The sequence below is a fragment of the Lepus europaeus genome, chromosome 23 (assembly GCF_033115175.1).
Source record: "Lepus europaeus isolate LE1 chromosome 23, mLepTim1.pri, whole genome shotgun sequence".
NCBI lineage: Eukaryota > Metazoa > Chordata > Mammalia > Lagomorpha > Leporidae > Lepus > Lepus europaeus.
Genome location: NC_084849.1, coordinates 18,721,914 through 18,743,566, shown reverse-complemented (window position 1 = coordinate 18,743,566; position 21,653 = coordinate 18,721,914). Strand labels below are relative to the sequence as shown.

General features: G+C 56.8%; 1 protein-coding gene across 1 annotated transcript in view; it reads right to left on the bottom strand.

Moving 5' to 3' along the window:
- The window catches only part of KIAA1671 (KIAA1671 ortholog), a 193,052-nt gene that overhangs the window by 157,821 nt on the left and 13,578 nt on the right, over positions 1–21,653 (bottom strand). The gene's annotated exons all lie outside the window — the stretch shown is intronic.

Here is a 21,653-nt window from a genome sequence, read left to right as displayed (position 1 = left end):
TATTAATTTGAAAGGCAAAATGATACAGTGACGGGATATACACAGAAAGAGAGAGGTCTTCCATCTGCTGGTTCACTCCCCAAATGGTCATAACAGCCAAGGCTGGGCCAGACCGAAGCCAGGAGCCAGGAACTTCTTCCAGGTTTCCCACGTGAGTACAGGAGCCCAAGGACCTGGGCCATCTTCTACTGCTTTCTCAGGCCATTAGCAGAGAGCTGGATTGGAAGTGGAGCAGCCAGGACTCAAACCAGCACTCACAGGGATGCTGGCACTGCAGGCTGCAGCTTAACCCACTATGCCACAGCACCAGCCCCTACACTTCTCTTTAGAAAGTTCTCTTTTAAAAGCGGTATAGGAAGTAAAGCCACCACACGAAGTGCTAGCATCCCAAATGGGCGCCAGTTCGAGTCTCGGCTGCTCCACTTCCAATCCAGCTCTCTGCTATGGCCTGGGAAAGCAGAGGAGGATGGCCCAAGTCTTTGGGCCCCTGCACCCATGTGGGAGACCCTGAGGAAGCTCCTGGCTCCTGGCTTTGGATCGGCTCAGCTCCAGCCACTGTAACCATTTGGGGAATGAAACAGTGAATGGAAGCCTTCTCTCTCTCTGTCTCTCTCTCTGTCTCTCTGTAAATCTTTCAAATAAATAAATAACTACATCTTTAAAAACATTAATAAAATCCTCTTGTGCAAGTCTCACGTGAGTGACATCCCTGTGAGGAACTCAGGATGCCACGCCAGGAGCCCAGCCAGAGGCAAAGCAAAATGCCGCGATGCTCACGTCGGGGAGGGTCCAGTCTCCCCCACACCCAAACCCTTAACTTAGATCTCTGTAAGAGACACACAAGGACCCGATCAAAGCATCCTTGCTGTTCTACCGCCAGCAAGGAAGCTCTCGAATGTCCGCGAGTCCTCGGAGAGACCTCCAGGGGACCTCTGGCCCTGCCATCTGCTCTCGGAAGAGCCCCCGGGAATGCGAGCGTCCCTGGCCCTGTGACAGAAGACGCTGCAATGTCTCCTCGGGTCGGATAAACACCGGCTGCCTGCGGTTCTCCCAGACCCTCACTTTGCCCGGCTTAATCACCAGTTACTAAGATCAGCCGGGAGCCCCGGGCTCCTCGCCCTGCCTCTGTCCCTCTGTAGAACCTTCCAAACCCACACCCCCAGAGACGGCCATCTCCACTGCTCCTAGCTGCCACGTCAATCAAAGGGAACCCAGGCGGTTAAGTCGCTGCCTGGCATAGACGCACCAGGGGGCCTGGGACTCGAAAGTCCCAGTTCTGCCCTGATTCCAGTTTCTTGCTACTGCGCACCCTGGGAGACAGCAGGTGATGGCTCAAGTGCTTGGGTCTCTGCCGCCCACCTGGGAGACCCGATGGAGTTGCTGGCTTCTGGCTTCAGCATGGCTCAGCCCCGGCTGTTGCAGGCATGAGGGAGTGAACCAGAAGACAGGAGCTCCCTCTGCCTCTCCCTTTCAAACAGTAATAATAGTAATAGTAATAATAATAGAAGGCAGAACCAAGGGGCTGCACCTCACATGTTTTCATGAGGCCTCAAAGCGATCACAGATGCAAAGAGCTGTGCAAAGCGCCAGCGGCCACCGAGGGCCTCATCACTGGTGCAATTATTAATCATTTAGAGACCCGGGGAGGAAGCAGCAGCCCCACAGAGCCAGGCTGCTCAGCTGCTGTGCAAGTGAGGAGAGCACCAGGGGAGCAGGAGGAGGGACTGCTTTGTCCCCAGCTCCCCACCCAGTCCCCAAAGGACACCAGGAAGCAAAGAGGCCTGGAGAGTGTATACAGCAGGTGCTCGGATCGCTGTAAAATTCATCTTCAGAAGGTGAACCCAAGAAAACAACCTTCCTGGGCTCACAGATTCTCTTGTGTCCACCTAGGTCTTGGGCGGGCTGACACAGGGATGGGGACACCACTCTCTCGTCACAGCCTCTGAGCTCTGGTTCACCTGCGCCACAACTGCTCTCTGCCTGCTGGAACCAGCCAGGCCCTCATCAAGTGCGCCCCCCCCCCCAACCCTGTGCACATCACCCACCAGGGTCATGGCAGGCCCAAGCAGCACCGGTAGACAACTTCCTGCTGCCGGGGGACAAATTCCCCAGCTCCCTCCCGCTCAGGCGGGACCACTGGGAGGCTGTTACACAGTCCCTGGCCAGAGGTTCCCCGCACAAGTGGGCTCCAGCTGCCCACAGAGGCGCCAGCTCCTTAGCACACCCTGGTGGGGTTCCCCACACACACCCACCCTGAGAAATCGCACGCCCTTGGCTCCTCCCTCCAGTCTTGCTTCTGGTTGGGCCCAGGCCAGGACACCTGCTTTCCTGGAGCCACTGACTCACAAAGAACGCACCTGCTCATAATAGCAGCTCCTCCCTGAGGTGTCCAGACACCCTGGTGAGACATGTCCTGCTGTGAGAGGGGCCTGCCAGCCACTGACGACCGAAACAGTGTGAGGCTGCCGAGTTTTGGAAAGCTGCATATTTTTATAATTTGACCCAAGAGATTTCTTGCCCCCATGTTCAGTGATGGGGAGACAGTGGTGAACTTGTATGCTGGGGTCCACATTGACATGGAGCCCAGAGTCTAAGCGGGGTACCGGAGAGATGGACAATGGCTGAGCCAAGGCAGTGAGACACAGGTGGCCGCACGTGACAAGGGAGGTGACCAGAACAGAGTCTGTGATGTGAACCAGAGTGCCCACAGTTTGGGACGCTTCTTGGAGAAGGTGATATTCCAATGGAATGACCCCAAGGATCAGAGGGAGTTGGCCATGGGAAAACCATAATCTCAAGTCAGAAAACAGCTCAGAGTATGGAAGCCATAGAAATGTCTGCACAGGGCCCAGCACTATGGCGTAGCAGGCTAAGCCGCCGCCAGTAGTGCCAGCATCCCACATGGGCAGTCCTGGCTGCTCCACTTCCTATCCAGCTCCCTGCTAATGCGCCTGGGGAAGCAGCAGAAGATGGCCTAAGTGCTTGGGCCCCTGCACCCACGTGGGAGACCCAGAAGAAGCTCTTGGCTCCTGGCTTGGGATAGGCTCAGCTCCAGCCACTGCAGCCATGCCTTTTAAATAATAAATAAATAAATCTTAAAAAAAAAAAAAAAGACAGCAATGTCTGCATTTATGGTTGGACTGAAGGAGGGCAGCAAGGGCAGATCTCGCAGGGCTGAGATCACACACCGGAGCATCTGAGGCCCCCTGCCTCCCCCTGCCTCCCCTGCGCTCTGATCTGCTTCCCTGCGTGGGGAGGGTGGAGTTGCCGCCCGCCTGCCAGGAGCTCTGCAAGTCCCCACTCCCCAGGGAGCGCGTCTCACATGGCAGCGGCCCCCGTCCTGCTCACCCAGGTGAGAACGGCTGGCTTCCAGGCAGGTGGCAGGAAGGGCAGGCAGGGCTGTGAGAGATGGAGCCGTCCCTGGCAAGGAGATAGCCTTGGGGAGTGGCTCGCGTGGCTCAGGCTCCCATCCAACCTCTGCCGCGTCAGTGACTACGGCCCGGCACTTGGCCCTGCAGTCCAGTCGCCACCTGGGATGCCCACATCCCATATCAGAGTGCCCGGTTTAAGTCCTGGCTCCTCCATTTCCAATCCAGCTTCCTGCCAGTGTGCACCTAGCGAGGCAGCAGATAGTGGCTCAAGGACCTGGGTCCCTGCCACCCACATGGGAGAGCTCGACTGAGTTCCAGCATCCTGGCTTTGGCTGTTGTGGGCATTTGGGAGTGAGCCAGCAGATGGAAGATCTCTGTCTCTCTGCCTTTCAGAAAAAAATGAAAATCAATAGATTTTTAAAAATAACGATTCTAATGGCCTGTGCTATGGCAAGGCAGGTTAAGCCTCCCCCTGCAGTGCCGGCATCCCACATGGGCACCGGTTCACATCCCGGCTGCTCCACTTCTGATCCAGCTCTCTGCTATGGCCTGGGAAAGCAGCAGAAAATGGCTCAAGTCCTTGGGCCCCTGCACCCACATGGGGGAGTCAGAAGAAGCTCCTGGCTCCAGGCTTCAGATCAGCCCAACTATGGCCATTGCGGCCATCTGGGGAGTGAACCAGCGGATGGAAGACCACTCTCTCTCTCTCTCTCTCTCTGCCTCTGCCTCTCTGTAACTCTGCCTTTCAAATAAATAAATAAATCTTTAAAAAAAGAAAGAACCCAGTTCTTCAGGAACCCCTCAGCTCAGCCCCCTGCCCTCACCCCATGAAGCCAACATCCCTAAACCTCAGAGCCAGCCACTCATGCCCAGGGTGGGGTCTTGCTGGAGCCCTGGTCCCCCAGGCCCAGCCCCTAAATGCTGACGTCATCATGCCCAGGAAGGGACAAGAACAGGTGGGAGGGGACGGGAAGGGGCAAGGAGACCCCCAGGGCCCAACAGCCCCCAACACACACCAGAGGAAACAACTCAGCAAGGAAGCCAGGCTGTGCTCCATGGTTATACACATCCCAGCCCTAAAATAAGCCTGGCACCAACATCTTCCCGATCCCCTGGGGTCACCCAGTGACTACAAGTATTGTTATTTTTCCTACTTGAGGAAGAAGGAAATTGAGGCTTAAAGAGACTAAGTGCCTGGTGGCAGGTGACGCAGCTTGTCAAATGCCAGGGCCCAAAAGGCTGAACCGCTTGGGGTGGGGGTCTGGCAGGAGCGAGGAGAGGGGACCGGCCTCCAAAATAAAGTGGGGGGGCTGCCTGCAGTAGGCGGGGCGAGGGGAGACTCTGACCCTGGCGTGTGACCTTGGCTCTGTGACCTGGGCCTCACTCAGTGTCCCCAGCCAGCCAGGAGCTCAGTGTCCAGCTCACCCATCAAGCCCCGGGCCCTGCCCAAGGTGAGAAGAAGCAATCCAGCCCATGGCCGAAGTCCAAGGCCAGAACTCACTCACCAGGCCGGGTCACCACGGGCGGCTGTCCTACTCCACCCTGCAGCGGAGGGCAAGGCTGGGCAAGGTGCGAGCCAGCACCTGCTGTGCCACGCTTGTTGTCGCCCCGGAGGTGTCCTCATGCTGGGACCACAGCTCCGCAGCCCAAAGCTGACGCTACAGTGCCAGGCTACAGCCAGCGTGGACATATGCACACCCCCGGCACGCACTGGCTTGTGTGCGTATGGAGCGAGGACATGCTTCCAGGTGGCTGGCTGGACAGAGGACGCATGTGTATGCTTGGACACACGCGTGCACAATGGCCGCCATTCGCTGGTCGGCTCTGCCCGTCAGGCTGGGCGTGGCGTGCGGGGTGGCTGGGAGCTGAGCGCCTCTGTGCTTATGAAGGGCCAGAGGAGTGTGGAGCCGTGGATGGTGAGGAAGACAGCGAGTCGGGGTGGGGGGTGTGAGCGAGGTGTGTGGCTTGGCAGGTGCGTGCATTTGTGGGGTGAGGCGGGGAGGGCACAGACCCCAGAACATTCCTGCCTGGACTCCCATCCTGCCTCGGCCATGTAGAAGCCGTGTGACGCAGGGGCAAAGGCACACGTCTCTGGGAGCCGCCGTGTCCTCTGCTGCATCACCGGGGGGTGTTAGCAGCCTCTCAGGGGGTTGCTGCGATGATTAAAAGAGGGAAGGCGTGCAAAGCGCTTGCACGGTGCCTGGCACACGGTAGGCTCTGCTCATGGCAGGGATGCCCTCCGTGGCCCTCCATGGTGCCTGCCATGGTCATGTGACTCCGTCAGCCTACAGGGTGTCATCGCCAGGGCTGGAGGACTGGGGCGTGGTGTGTCTGTAGGGGTCATGGTCATCTGTGCCCCATGCTCCGGGGGCTGGAATCAAAGTTTAGTCTCCCACCTATGTCTTCTAAAGACAAAGGAAACTGAGGCCCCCTCTTCTCAATGCAAGAATGAGCGTGTAGAGGCACGAAACCAACTGCCCTGGACAGCTCAGGGTCCTGGAGCTGCAGGCAGGTGCGCAGGCAGGCAGCTAATGCCCCCAGCCTCAGGTAGCTCCCAGAACTCAAAGAGAAACCAAAGAACGGTTTCAGCACAAATGACAGTGATGGCAAGGGGGGCACAGCAAGAAGGTACAACGGAGAACCAGAGGCAAGAGCCTATGCAAAGATCCTGGGGCAGGAACACTGACAAACACACAGCACCCCAGGGCGGAGAGCTGGGAGCAGGGGGCACCAGGGGCACGGGGCTAGAAAGAGGGACTGAGAAACCTGAAACAAGCTAAATGCCCAAAGGCCGGGGACTGTTGGAACAGATCCTGGCATTCTCCTCTTTGGCGACCATATGCAGAGGTCCCATCTGAGGTTTACAGAGCTGGGAATGCAAGTGTACCACCCAGCTATCCGCATGATTGTTTTAAGTGAAAAAAGCAAACTGCAGAGCTGTATATACATCTGTGGTTGGATCACAACAAAAACACAAACAATAAGAAAATTAATCATCGCAGGGAAAACAAACACACCCATCCCCACCCGGATCCAAAACCAAGCCCCTGCCAGCCAGCCCAGCATCTCCTGGTGCGGGTCTGAGAATCCTGGTTCTGGGTGACGCTTCTTCTGCCTGCTGTCGGGAGCCTGTGACCTTGTCTCGAAAAATGTTTTTGAACGTTTAACAAAGAGCTAGAAAAGCGCCCTGCCAGGAGCCCAAAGCCCCCTGGAGGACGTCCCCTGGAGCTGCGCTTTTCAGAGCACAGCCCTATTTTTGTTCAAATCTCAGAAAAACAAGAAGCCCCTTGGCTGAAGTCCCTGTGCACACTCCCAGCACCGTGGACGCTGGAGCTGAGACAACAGGGCGTGGGGAGGGGGCCCTGGGGCTAAGCTTCAGGAATGCATCCCAAATAGCTGCTTCCCCACCCAGCGCCCCTCCCTGCCCTGCGGCTCAGGGTCAGCTCCCCGCCCACTGGTGCCCCCAGAGCCCTGGCCAGGCCTGAATTCCTGGGGCTCAGAACTCCAGAATCTCACTGGAACTGTGGTTAAGATGCAACTTGGGACGGACGCTCACCATCCATCGCAAGCCTGGGTTTGAGCCCTGGCTCTGCCTGCTGCTGGTGCACACTGCTCAGGTACTTGGGTCCCTGCCACCCGCGGGGGAGACCCAGATGGAGTTCTTGGCTCCCAGCTTTGCCCTGACCCAGCCCAGCTGTTGTAGGCATTCAGAAAGTGAACCAGGGGACGGGAGATGTCTCTCTGTGTCTCTGCCTTTTAAATAAAATGAAAATATATTTTAATAAAAACCAGACAGCCTAAGCTCCCTGGTTACACTTGCAAGGAGTGGGAGGCGGGGCAAGGCCCGCACTTGCAGCTGGTCATCCTCACTAGGATCAGTCACTGCGCAAATACGTTAGCCAAGTACCTACTGTGTCCCCGGTGCTGTTCCAAGCATGGGGGACACAGGGACAAAGCAGACTGTCCAGGCTGCCCGGGGAGGCAGCACTCAGATATCAACCGAAGAATCAATGCCAGGCCAGCATCTGCAGAAGGAGCCTGGACTCCCTGCTGTGAACCAGGGGAGGGGGCTTCAGCAGAGTTGGGGCCCACGAGGAAGCACACTGCACACAGGCCAGGAGGGAGGCTGCGAGCCAGCAAGGAGGCCCCTGCACCCTCCAGGGGTGGCCTGGACAAGTTCAGTGACAATGGGGACAGCAAGGGAGGGCAGCGTGACTCTCAAGACACAAATACTGAGCTAGCCAAAGAACTGAGTGCCACGGCGGGTGTGTGTATGTGTGTGTGTGTGTGTGTGAACACCCCTGCTCCTTTCAGGGGGAAGTGGGGAGCATGCTGGGCCAGCACCACGTGTAGGGAGTGAGGAAGACCCAGGTTCAAATCCCAGCTCCGCCAACTTCCAGTTGCTTGGCTATGGACAAGCCAGTTTCCCTCCTGCAACCTCAGTTTGCTCAGCTGCGGAATGGGGATCACAGCCGAGTTGCTCCTGGCCTCTCGCCCTCCCTACCTTTGGGTCTGATACCCAAATACGTTGTCAGCTGAACTACATCAGCAAAGCCAAAAACGTTCCCTGCCTGGTACTTGAAGCTGGCTGACCCCCGCTCTGGGCTGTGATCTCCAGAGGGCAAGAGGCATCTTCCTCCCATCTCGTGGTCTCTGAAGCCTGCCCAGGACCAGGCCCACGGCAGGTGCTCAAACAACAAAAGGTGGACGATAATATGAGGGCCCATCCACATGAGGCTGTACATCATCTGGGCTTGCCGTGGAGAGATGGACGCATGGATGGATGGGTGGATGGACAGGTAGATGGATGCATGGATGGATGGATGGGTGGGTGGGTGGGTGGGTAGGTGGATGGATGGGTGGGTGGATGGGTGGATGGGTGGGTGGGTGGGTGGATGGATGGGTGGGTGGATGAATGGGTGGGTGGATGGGTGGGTGGATGAATGGGTGGGTGGATGGGTGGGTGGATGGATGGGTGGGTGGGTGGGTGGATGGGTGGATGGGTGGGTGGGTGGGTGGGTGCATGGATGGATGAAGTGAATACACTTATACGGTGTCCTTCAGTAATCATGGGGGATGGGTTCCAGGACTCCTGAGGATACAAAAACCCTTGGATGTTCAAGTCCCTTATAGGAAATGGTATAGCGTCTGTACGGCACCTGTGTCGTCGGCCTGTGTGCTGTCAGACGTCTCTGGACCCCACACGGCACCTGGTGCAGTGTGAACGCTGTGTGAGGAGCTGTGATAGAGTACTATTTAGGGACTGGTAGCAAGAGAAACGCGTCTGCACATGTTCAGCTCAGGCACGGCTGTTCTCCCAAGCACTTTCACCCACAGGCGATAGGATGCATGGATTTGGAACCCGAGGACACCAAGGGCACCATCTGCCGCAGAGCCATCCCTAGGGCAGCCCAGCGTCCCTCCCTCCACAGAGCCATCCCTAGGGCAGCCCAGCGTCCCCCGCTCCGCAGAGCCATCCCTAGGGCAGCCCAGAGTCCCCCGCTCCACAGAGCCATCCCTAGGGCAGCCCAGCGTCCCCCGCTCCACAGAGCCATCCCTAGGGCAGCCCAGAGTCCCTCCCTCCACAGAGCCATCCCTAGGGCAGCCCAGAGTCCCCCGCTCCACAGAGCCATCCCTAGGGCAGCCCAGAGTCCCCCGCTCCGCAGAGCCATCCCTAGGGCAGCCCAGCGTCCCCCGCTCCACAGAGCCATCCCTAGGGCAGCCCAGCGTCCCCCGCTCCGCAGAGCCATCCCTAGGGCAGCCCAGAGTCCCCGCTCCACAGAGCCATCCCTAGGGCAGCCCAGAGTCCCTCCCTCCACAGAGCCATCCCTAGGGCAGCCCAGCGTCCCCCGCTCCACAGAGCCATCCCTAGGGCAGCCCAGCGTCCCCCGCTCCACAGAGCCATCCCTAGGGCAGCCCAGAGTCCCCCGCTCCACAGAGCCATCCCTAGGGCAGCCCAGCGTCCCCCGCTCCACAGAGCCATCCCTAGGGCAGCCCAGCGTCCCCCGCTCCACAGAGCCATCCCTAGGGCAGCCCAGCGTCCCCCGCTCCACAGAGCCATCCCTAGGGCAGCCCAGCGTCCCCCGCTCCACAGAGCCATCCCTAGGGCAGCCCAGCGTCCCCCGCTCCACAGAGCCATCCCTAGGGCAGCCCAGCGTCCTCCGCTCCACAGAGCCCCAAACCAGAGTCTGAATGTCCACAACGGAACCAACATGACCTTGAAATTCTGGGGGCCCAGAGCTCTACAGGGAGGCTGTAATGCCTTCCGGTCACGGCCTTTCACCCAAGGAGAAAAGAGAGCAGCGGTCAGATCCAGACCAGACTCAACCCCTGTCTGCCACGGCACACCCCCGTCCTCATCTCATACACACACACACACACACACACACTGCCTGTCCCCACTGCTAGGTGAACAGTCCACACCAGCGGGAGCTCAGCCTCCCCCCAGAGGACGGCCCCACACCCTCTCCAAACACAGCTGGAGAAAAACCCTCCAGGGCCAGGGTCTTCCAGAGGGCGTGGCTCCTGCTCGTGCTGGAGAGGAGCAACATCGGTCCCGCCTCCCATCCCATTCTCTCTTCCTCCTGCTCCTCTCCTATCTCTGTCTCTCTTTGTGGGCACTGAGACGGAGACCCACAGAAACCAGAGGCTGAGCGGGAAACAAGCACCTCACCTCTCACCCCGCAGCCACCAGGTGGCTCTCTCGGGAGGCCATCAGAATCCTCGCTCCCTTCCCAAAGGCACCTGATTGATGTCCCCTTGGTGGGAAAGTGGACGCGTTCACACTTTGGGATGTGTCCTCCTAACAGATACCCATTGTGTCTTTCCGACAGGAAGAAAGTTCATTGCCAAGTGAGTGTCGGTTCAGGAAGTCCAAACAGCAGCACCCCCCAGGGCCTGGGCAGCCACGGTGACTCTGCCACTTCCCGTGGGCCTGGAGCCAAGAGTCCACCGCAACCCTCTGATAGGCGGCCAGGTCAGTGCTGGCCGCTCTTGCCTGCTGCTTCTGCTGGGGACCTCTGTTCTGAACAGGAAGGCTGGCAGCCAGTCACATGGAGTGGGGAATTAATTCCACACTCACCAAGTGGCTGAAGCTGCCATACTGCTCGCCCAGTCGCTACCCCACCTCTGAGAGGGGGCAACTAAACACCACAGTTGATTTTACACCTGCACCCCATCCTGGGCGTTTCCATGGAAACCCAGCCATCCTTGAGGACGGCCCTCACCTCCAGGTGTGCCGAGCATTCGAGACACGAGCGGGAGACGGGGGCCTGGAGCTCCGGGGGCCTGGAGCTCCGCACATGTTTGCTGGGTGACCTTGGGGAAACCGCTGACCCTCTCTGGGCCTCCGGTTCCTCAACAGCCAATAGTATTGCCCTCCCTTCCTGCAAGGGGTCTCAGGACACAAACACAGAAGGAAACTCAGTATGCCTGGGGAAAACCCCGAAGCGGAGCCCTGCCAGTCCGTGGCATGGCCCTTCCCAGCTAGAATGACATTTTTCCAAAAGGATATCCAGTCCCATCCTGCCTCTCCTAAACCCCCGACCCCGATCGCGAGGCATTTATAATGAGGTCCAAACCCCTTTCCAGGGCTCTGTACCCCAGGCCCCCAAACCCAGCCCCTTCAGCCCCCACCAGCCCCTCTGCTGAACCTGCTCCAAGTACATGGGCCTCTTGCTTACGCTCCCGCAGAAAAGCTTTTGCACATGCTGTTCCACCCCACCACACACACACACACGCACGCACGCACGCCCGGCCCCTCCTCGGGAGAGGGGGTGGAACGGTGTCCCCACCACCACCACCACAACTCACATCTGCCTGGAATCTCAGCACATGACCTTGGAGTGCTGTCAGGTGCTGTCGTTTAGGCCTTAATGAGTCCATACCGGATCGGGGCCGACCCTAACCTGGGGCCTGGCGTACTCACAAGAAACGGGGAAGAGGGGCCAGCGCCGTGGCTCACTTGGTTAATCCTCTGCCTGCAGCGCCGGCATCCCATATGGGCACCAGGTTCTAGTCCCGGTTGCTCCTCTTCCAGTCCAGCTCTCTGCTGTGGCCCGGGAGGGCAGTGGAGGATGGCCCAAGTGCCTGGGCTCCTATACCTGTATGGGAGGCCAGGAAGAAGCACCTGGCTTCCATGGTGGCCATTGAGGGAGTGAACCAATGGAAGGAAGACCTTTCTCTCTGTCTCTCTCTCTCACTGTCTATAACTCTACCTGTCAAAGAAAAAAAAAAAAAAAAGAAACGGAGCAGACACAGTGAGCTACAGAGGAAGAACACTGAGGACTTCCGGGAGCCGCCGGAAGCAGGAAGAGGAAGGGAAGGTCTCTATTTGAAGCTGCCAAGAGTGTGGCCCCACCAGCACTTCCGGGCTCCACACTGTGGAAGAGCCGATCTCAGCTGCTTCAAACCACCCAGACCACAGTCCTTTGTTACTGTGTGCTCGGAAAAACCTGAGGCGACCCCTCAGCCGGTCTTCACAGCACCCCGCTCTCCTTGTCCGTCATTGCCACGTCCACCGTTCCTCCAGCCCAGAAACCCCAAGAGGGAAGGCGTTTTAGCTGCTGGGTTCCCTACAGCGCCTGCACGGAGCCCGGCCCACAGCAGGGGCCACATGAGCACTTCCCAGATGAATTAATTAGACAGGTGCACCAAGGGACCTCAGAGACATCAAGGGACTTGTCCAAGTTCACACAGCAGGCGGAAGCAGGTGCGGAGCGACCAGCACACAGAACACTGACCTCCACGCCAGGCACCCAAGGATCCAGGACATGGACGCTCACCCCACAAGGACCCTGAAGCAGCAGCTCCCTCTCCTCCCTGGCTGCTCACTGCCAGGCCTGTGCCCTCCGGCTTCTGTGCCCAGCCTCGGAGCTGACCTTGGCAGGGCCCCATCCCGGCTCAGTGCCCTGGTAGATAAAAGCCTCTTTGGTCTTCCTGAGGTTCTATGGGGCAAGGAAAGCCCTGGATTCCAGTTACCCCAACACCTTCAAGCCAAACGCCAGCCTCCCGCGATGGCCCCTCAGACCCCTGTCCCTCTCTCCCTGGGCGCTTCCCTCACCTCTGCTCTGATGGACGTGGAGGGCACACAGCCCGAGGACTGGACCTCAAGAGGACTGATTCATGGAGAGAGAAGCGGCCCAGGCAGGAGAGAGTGTCGCCGAGACGCTGGCCTGACTCCAACCCTTCTGCACCCTGCCCACTGCACAAGGGGACAGCGAGGCCTCCGGCCGGCTCCACACACACAGCGAAAGCAGCACTGAGTCACAGGGAGACTGGGAGTTGCTGGTTTCCTTTGTGTTTCTGAAGCAACCTTGCATTTATGGCCAGCGTGGCTGAGTGTTTCAATTTACAGTAGCAATACACAGACCTGCATACAAAGGTGGTGTGACTTTAAAACATTAGCCGACGGGGTGGGGCTGGGGGTTGGTGGGGGATGGCGTTAGGTACAGAAGGAAAAGTGCTGGGGAGGGCGGAGGCAGCGCTGCCTGAAGTTTCTGCATCCCATATGGGCACAGGTTCGAGACCCGGCTGCTCCACTTCCGATCCAGCTCTCTGCTATGGCCTGGGAAAGCAGTGGAAGATGCCCCAAGTCCTTGGGCCCCTCCACTCGTGTGGGAGACCCAGAGGAAGCTCCTGGCTCCTGGCTTCGGATCGGTGCAGCTCCGGCCATTGTGGCCGTCTGGGGAGTGAACCAGTGAATGGAAGACCTCTCTCTCTCTCTCTCTCTCTCTCTCTCTCTCTCTCTCTCTCCTCTCTCCTCTCTACCTCTGCCTCTCTGTAACTCTGCCTTTCAAATAAATAAATAAATATTTAAAAACATTACTTTTTAAAATTTTAATTTTTAAAAAAATTTTTTTTAAATTAAAATAATTTTTAAAAAAATTTTTTAAAATTAAAATAATTTTTAAAAATAAGTTAATTTTAGGCCGGCGCCATGGTTCAACAGGCTAATCCTCTGCCTAGCGGTGCTGGCACACCGGGTTCTAGTCCCGGTCGGGGCGCCGGATTCTGTCCCGGTTGCCCCTCTTCCAGGCCAGCTTTCTACTGTGGCCTGAGAGTGCAGAGGAGGATGGCCCAAGTCCTTGGGCCCTGCACCCACATGGGAGACCAGGAGAAGCACCTGGCTCCTGCCATCGGATCAGCGCGGTGCGCCGGCTGCAGCGGCCATTGGAGGGTGAACCAACGGCAAAGGAAGACCTTTCTCTCTGTCTCTTTCTCTCTCACTGTCCACTCTGCCTGTCAAAAATAAATTAAGGCCGGCGCCGTGGCTCAACAGGCTAATCCTCCGCCTTGCGGCGCCGGCACACCGGGTTCTAGTCCCGGTCGGGGCACCGATCCTGTCCCGGTTGCCCCTCTTCCAGGCCAGCTCTCTGCTGTGGCCCGGGAGTGCAGTGGAGGATGGCCCAAGTGTTTGGGCTCTGCACCCCATGGGAGACCAGGATAAGCACCTGGCTCCTGCCATCGGAACAGCGCGGTGCGCCGGCCGCAGCGCGCTACCACGGCGGCCATTGGAGGGTGAACCAACGGCAAAAGGAAGACCTTTCTCTCTGTCTCTCTCTCACTGTCCACTCTGCCTGTCAAAAATAAAAAAAAAAAAAAAAAATTAAAAATAAAATAAAAATAATAAGTTAATTTTAAAAAATAAATTAATAAAAAAGTGCCACTTGGAATCCCCGTATCCAATATCAGAGTGCCTGGGATCGAGCTCTGGTTCTGCTTCAGATTCTAACTTTTTGCTAATGCACACTGTGGAGGCAGCAGACAATGGTCCAAGTGCTTGGATCCCTGCCACCCACACGAGGGACCCGGATGGAGTTCCTGTCTCCTGGCTTCAGCCTGGCCCAGCCCTGGTTGTTATGGGCATTTGGGGAGTGAAGCAGTGCATGGACGAGACCTTTCTCTCTCCTCTGCTTTTCGAATAAAAAGCAAAAATACGTAAATAATACTTAAATAAATGGTTATGATGGTAAATTGCATGTTATATGAATTTCACAATTAAAATTTTTTAAGATTTATTTGTTCATTTATTTGAAAGGTAGAGTTACAGAGGGAGAGGGAGAGAAAGAGACAGACAGAGAGAGAGAGAGAGAGACAGAGAGAGAGAGAGAGATTCCATCTTTTGGTTCACTCCCCCAGTGGCTGCAGTGGCTGAGGCTGGGCCAGGCTGAAGCCAAAAGCCATTTACTCCATCCAGGTCTCCCATGAGGGTGCTGGGGCCTAAGCACTTGGGCCATCTTCTGCTCCTCTCCCAGGCACATTAGCAGGGAGCTGGATTGGCAGTGAGCAGCCAGCAACCAGCAGCGGCAACCCATAGGGATGCCAGTGTTGTAGCTACGCCACAATGCCAGCCCCCCAAAATAAAATTTTCTAAAACAACACAGGTGACAGACTTAGGACCCAATTGTCTGGGTTCAAACCCTGGTTCTTAAAAAAAAAAATGTATTTATTTATTTGAAAGGCAGAGTGACAGAGAGGCACACAGATCTTCCACCCACTGGTTCACCCCCTCAATGCCAACAACAGGCAGTGCAAGGCCAGGCTGCAGCCAGGAGCCAGGAGCTCCATCCAGGTCTCCCGTGGGGACAGCAGGAAGCCAAGTGCCTGAGCTGTCACCTGCCGCTTTCAGACACATTAGCACGAGCCTGGATCAGAAGTACAGAGCAGCACCACTCAAACCAGGTACTCTGAGTGGGAACGCCACATCACAAGCAGTGACTTAACCCACTGTGTCACAATACCCACCCTCAAACCCTAGTTCTACAACATACTGGCTAGCTAATGTTACTTTGCCTCTCTGTGCCTCAGTTTCATCATCTGTAAGATGGGTATATAAGCCAGAGCCGCAGCTCACTTGGTTAATCCTCCGCCTGTGGCGCCGGCACACCGGGTTCTAGTCCCTGTCGGGACGCTGGATTCTGTCCCGGTTGCTCCTCTTCCAGTCCAGCTCTCTGCTGTGGCCCGGGAGAGCAGTGGAGGAAGGTTAAGAGGTGCGCATCAGACCGGAGCGGCCTGCACCTGTTCAGTGCGTGCACCATGACTGCTGTGGTGCTGGTCGCATCCCCAGGCGACCAGAGTGTGCGGGTCTCAGACACAGACAGGCCCTCCTGCCCCTCGCAGGCTCCAGGAGGCCAGATCCGAGACTCGCTCCCGAGAAGGAAGATGGAGGGACAGCCCCCTTTCCTGTCTACCCACAAGCTTCGCCCATGCTGCCAGCCCTGCCCCTCAAGAGCCGAGAGGGACAGCAAACAACACAGAGTCCCAGGGGACCTGGGCCAAACATTTCAACCAGAATTCTTGGCGAGGAAGGGTCCCCAGGGTCACATCACCCATCCCCTGCTGCCGCCTTTAACAAAAAAACACAACGCAGACATCACAGGGTAGCCCAGGGAACACCCATGGGTCAGCCTGGTGCTGACGCTGCAGCCACACCAGCGTCACAGGAGCACTGATGTTGCATTAATAGTGAGAGCAGTCAAAGGCATACCCGGGGCTCAGCTAAGAACCCCAAGGGCGGGGCCCGCATGCTGGCACAGCCAGTTAAGCCACTGCCTGCAATGCCAGCATCCCGTGTTGGAGCACTGGTTCAAGTCCTGGCTGCTCCACTTCCAATCCAGCTCCCTGCTAATGCACCTGGGAAAGCAGCAGAGGATGGCCCAAGCACTGGGTCCCCTGCCACCCATGGGGGAGACCCAGATGGAGCCCCAGGATCCTGGCTTCCGCCTGGCCCACTCCCAACAATTGCAGCCATTTGGGGAGTGAACCAGTGGACAGAAGATCAATCTCTCTCTCTCTCTCTCTCTCTCTCTCTCTCTCTGCCTTTTAAAGAAATAAATCTTTTTTTTTTTTTAAATTTTTGACAGGCAGAGTGGACAGTGAGAGAGAGAGAGACAGAGAGAAAGGTCTTCCTTTTGCTGTTGGTTCACCCTCCAATGGCCGCCGCGGTAGCGCGCTGTGGCCGGCGCACCGCGCTGTTCCAATGGCAGGAGCCAGGTGCTTCTCCTGGTCTCCCATGGGGTGCAGAGCCCAAGCACTTGGGCCATCCTCCACTGCACTCCCTGGCCACAGCAGAGAGCTGGCCTGGAAGAGGGGCAACTGGGACAGGATCAGTGCCCCAACCGGAACTAGAACCCGGTGTGCCGGCGCCGCAAGGCAGAGGATTAGCCTGTTGAGCCACAGCGCTGGCCAGAAATAAATCTTTAAAAAAAAAATTCCATGGGCAGTATCTCAAGTCCAGCCCCTCAACCGGGGGCTCTATTACCATTTCCATTGTACAGACAGGGAAACTGAGCAGCAAGTGGGAAGCCAAGGACTCAAACCCGGAGCTCCCGCTCTGCTGTACCCTCTCGCCCCCATCATCTGGTCACTTTCTGGGCACCCACTTCATGCCCAGTTTGCAGGCACCCTGCAGATAGGAACCCTGAAACACAGCAGGTGCTGTGACTGGTGTAGAGACAAGACTGGGAGTCAGGGCTGTTTCCCTGGGGAGCCCTGGTCACCCTCGTGGGGCCCTGAAGGCTGGAGTCCTCACCCTCAGCATTTCCCAGCCGGGGCACCCTACTCCACCGCACTGCAGTCCCAGGCCCAGCCAGAGGAGGGCGCCGCTGGGCTGAGCAGACCTGCTCCTGCTCCCACCAAGGTGCTGGATACACAGAGCATCTTCATGTAGCCACCAGGCCAGCGGGCTCTCCCTGCATCACCAGGAGGAGTGCCCAGGTCTGGCAGGTGAATATGGCAGGTGTTCCACTCCCGGGCTTGGGCGCCCCAAGCACGTCACACCCGCTACAGACGAGCAGTAAGGACAGGTCCCCACAACAACCCGGGAGGAGGGAGGCCGAGAGGGGTGTCAGGTGGAAGACGCATGAAACAGGAAGCTGGTATCTCTTCCCGGCTCAGCTCCCGCCTGGCTGTGTGACCTTAAGCGAAGCCGGCATCCTCTCCAAGCCTTTTGTTCCCTCCCCTGAAGAGGAAGGTATCCAAAAGAAAGGCACAAAAATCCAGACAGCCTTGTTAGGGCAGGGATCCAATGCCCGCCCCCGGGGGATTCTGCTCCCTAAGCAGGGAATTGCCAAATGTGGAGCAAGCCTCTCCCAGCAGGGGGAGGGGCCTGCTGCAGTGTTCCCTGCTCCAGCAGAGCCGGGAGCCCGGAACCCGGGGCGCTGGCTCAGGCTGGGGAAGGCGAGGACCAGGTGGTCTGAGTCCCCAGAGACCAGGGACCTGCACACTTGCTCGAACCCCAGCCCATCAGCTTGCAAGCGCGCGCCACTTCTCACGCGGCTCCCTGGAACCAGGCAGGAAGCCCACGTTGAATGGAGGGGAGGAAGAGTGGTGCAGGAAACCCATCCCCACCGCTGGACAAATAAGCCAAGGCTCCCGTCCCCTGCTGGTGAGTCAGCAGCCGCCATTGCCAAGTGCAAAAGGAGGCCTGGGAAACGAGAGGCGAGGAGCAGGGAATTTGGATCCAGTTCTGCCCGTCTTGGCTGTGTCTCCCCAGTTGAATCACCTCCCTCCCTCGCGGAGGCTCAGTTTTCGCATCTGCAAAAGGGGGTCAATGTCAGGATCATCCCGAGGCTGAACTCCACAGAAGGACAACCTTCCACTCCTGCTGACCAATGCAACAGGCAGGTCCGATGTGGCCATCCACTGCACGGGTGGGAGCAGCGCTCCCGCGTGCGGTTGGCGCTGTCCACGTGTGACCCCAACCGCAAGGCCACATGGGGAGGGGCAGCAGGAAAGACTGAGAGGGAACATGAACAACGCTGTTCCAGAGGCACGCGCCTTTCTCCCTCGCGGGACTTCTCGTCACCCCCCACCCTCTCCCCAGAGAACAATCTGCTTACAGCTCCTCTGGGGGCAGCCTGGTACCGTGTGCTGAGAACGCCAGAGTGTGGGGTGTGCGCCTCCACAGCACGCCGACGAACACGAGGGGACTTCAAGAAGTTCACGGACAATGGAATTAAAAGATAAGTTCAAGTGCCAGAGTGGTGGCAAGAGAGGTTATGCCCCTTATGACACCAGCATCCCACAGCAGAGTGCTAGTTCGAGACCCAGCTGCTCTGCTTCTGATCCAGCTCCCCGCTAATGCACCTGGGAAAGCAGCAGAAGACGGCCCAAGTGCTTGGGCCCCTGCACCCACTGGGAGACCCAAAGGGGGTTCCAGGCTCCTGGCTTCAGTCTGGCCCAGCCCTGGCCATTGTGGCCACTTGGGGAGTGAATCAGCAGATGGAAGATCTCTCTCCCGCTTTATCTCTCCCTCTCTCTGTAACTCTGCCTTTCAAGTAAGAATAAATAAATCTTTTAAAAAGCAAACAAAAAACCCAAAACCACCCAATCATATACTTCAAACAAATGAATTGGGTAATATGTGAATTAGACCCCAAGAGAATTATTTAAAGAGATGAAGGCAAGAAATATATTAACTCAACTGTAGGTGGTACACAAATTAAAAGAAAGTGCAAAGTGATCCAAGAATGATTCACACTGGGGAAAGAACACTGAAGTCAGGCATTAGCTCCAAGTTCAAACCCCAGCTCTGGGGCCAGCACTGTAGCACAGCAGGTGAAGCCGCCGCCTGCACCCCATACGAGCCCCAGTTCATGTTCCTGGGAAGGTAGCAGAGGATGGCCCAAGTACTTGGGACCCTGCCACCCACATGGGAGACCCAGATGGAGTCCCAGACTCCTGGCTTTGGACTGGCCCAGCTCCAGCCTTTGTAGCCATTTGGGGAGTGAACCACAGGATGGAACTCTCTCTCTCTCTCTATCAACTCTGCCTTTCAAATACATAAATCTTTTTTTAACATTTTTTAAACTTTTTTATTTATTTATTTGACAGATAGAGTTAGTAAGAGAGAGAGACAGAGAGAAAGGTCTTCCTTCCGTTGGTTCACTCCCCAAATGGCCGCCACGGCCGGAGCTGCGCTGATCCGAAGCCAGGAGCCAGGAGCTTCTCCCTGGTCTCCCATGCGGGTACAGGGCCCAAGCACTTGGGCCATCCTCCACTGCCCTCCAGGGCCACAGCAGAGAGCTGGACTAGAAGAAGAGCAACCGGAACTAGAACCTGGCACCCATGTGGGATGCCGGCGCCGCAGGTGGAGGATTAACCAAGTGAGCCACGGCGCCGGCCCCCGATAAATCTTTAAAAAAATAAATAAATAACCCTTGCTCCACCACCTCCTGAACAACCATGGGCTTGTGACTCAATCTCACCTGGCCTCAGTTTCCTCACCTGGACAATGGGAACAAGAATGCAACCACCGTGAGACCTGCATGCATGAGCTCAGTACCTGGGGCCAATAGCGGGTGGCAGCATCGCTGCTTTAGCAAACAAGCTCACGGCGGGTGCGGGGCCTGCCCAGGGTCACGAGGCTGGGGAAGTGGGGCTGGAAACCTGAGCTTCAGTCCTCCACTACATCGAAGACAAGAGGCCTCCCCCATCCAAACCTGCCCCACCCAGCCCCAGGTCCGGCTGGCAGTCCTTTCCCGAACATCAGCACAACCTGAACATCGGCACGGCATCTACCAGAGAAACTCCCACAGTCGAAGCAGCACAGGAGGCAGAGGAGGACACGGGGTCAGGGTGGGGGGTACAAGGGGCGGGCGGGAGCCGGGCACGGCCGCTTGGCGCTGGCACGCTACTGTTGTTGTTACGCTTTCTCACTATGATTTTAGAACTCACCCAGTGGAGCAGGTCTGCCGTGTGTCAGCCACTGTACTGGGGACACAGCAGGGAGCCGAGCCAAGGCCCCTAGGACAGACAGACACTGGAGAGGTAACGCACCAGCAAGCACACGGTTGCACAGCGGGCTCTGTGCCGAGTGCGCCAGGAGTCATGGTAACGCACCTGCACCCTGTGCCACCGCCTCCCAGCCCTCCAGGCTGCCACTCCCGCCTTTGGAACTGAGCCTGTTCCCTGCTCAGCGGCCAGAAGGGTCCTTTCACAACCTGGACCAGATCGTGTCAAGATGGACCCTGGCACTTACCGTACACCCCACATGGCCTGGCACAGTCCTCCAGGCCTGAATCAGCCCACCCTGGATCTCTCTCCCTGTTCCCTTTGCTATCACTGCATGCCCCCTGCTCAGGACCTTTGCACCTGCCAGTCAGTCTGCCAAGAACACTCTCTTCTGGGCTCTCCAGGTGCCTCCTTTATCTCCTGCAGGTCTCAGCACAGAGGCCACTTCCTCAAAGAGCCCTTGCTAACCACCCCATCTAAAACACACACTCATCCTCCACATCGTTGTCTTGTATTTTTGCCAGTTTTTCATCACTGCCTTAAATTATGTTAAGAGGCTGTGCATCTATTTCCACAAGAACGTCGGGTCCATAAAGACACCGAACCCTGCCACATCCTCGGTTCCCAGAATGGTACCTGGCACAGAGTAAGTGCTTGGCAGGTGTTGTGGGATGGGAAGGGAGGGAGGGAGGGAGGGAGAGGAAACAAAGGTAGATGGATGGGCAGATGGGCGGAGGGATCAGATGCATGAGTGGATGATGGATGACGGATGGATGATGGATGACGGATGGATGATGGATGACGGATGGGTGATGGATGGATGGATGGGAGATGGAAGAACCAACGCGTGATCAGAGCTTGTGGGTGACTGTGACCATACATACATACTCATGTACACAGTGTCTTAAACAAACCTCTCATGAGTAGTTTTCTGAATGAATGAAAAGAAGTAAAGTGTGCAAAGCAGGTAGTAAGTGCTCCGTAAACATTAACTATGTTTACTCCTTTAGCTGTTAACCACTGTAACTTCTGAGTGGTGACATTTTGGTTGGTCTTGCTTTATTTATTTATTTTTTTTTTTTTACTTTTTTATTTTGGCTAGTATTCCACAATGATTTTTTTTTAAGATTTATTTATTTATTTGAAAGGCAGAGTTACAGAGAGGCAGGGGCAGAGAGAGAGAGAGAGAGAGGCCTTCCATTCGCTGGTTCATTCCCTCAATGGCCACAAATAGCTGGAGCTGGGCAGATTTGAAACCAGGAGCCTGGAGCTTCTTCTGGGTCTCCCACGTGGGTGCAGGGGCCCAAGGACTTGGGCCATCTTCTACTGCTTTCCTAGGCCATAGCAGAGAGCTGGATGGGAAGTGGAGCAGCACAGGACTCGAGCCAGCGTCCATATGGGATGCCAGTGTTGCAGGCAGCTTAACCAGCTGTACCACAACGCCAGCCCCTCCACAATGATATTTTTAAATAAGAACCGCCCAAAGAGTCATATGTCAAGTGTTGCATCATGTTCTAGCCTGATCTTGGACTTCAAAGCCAGTGGAAG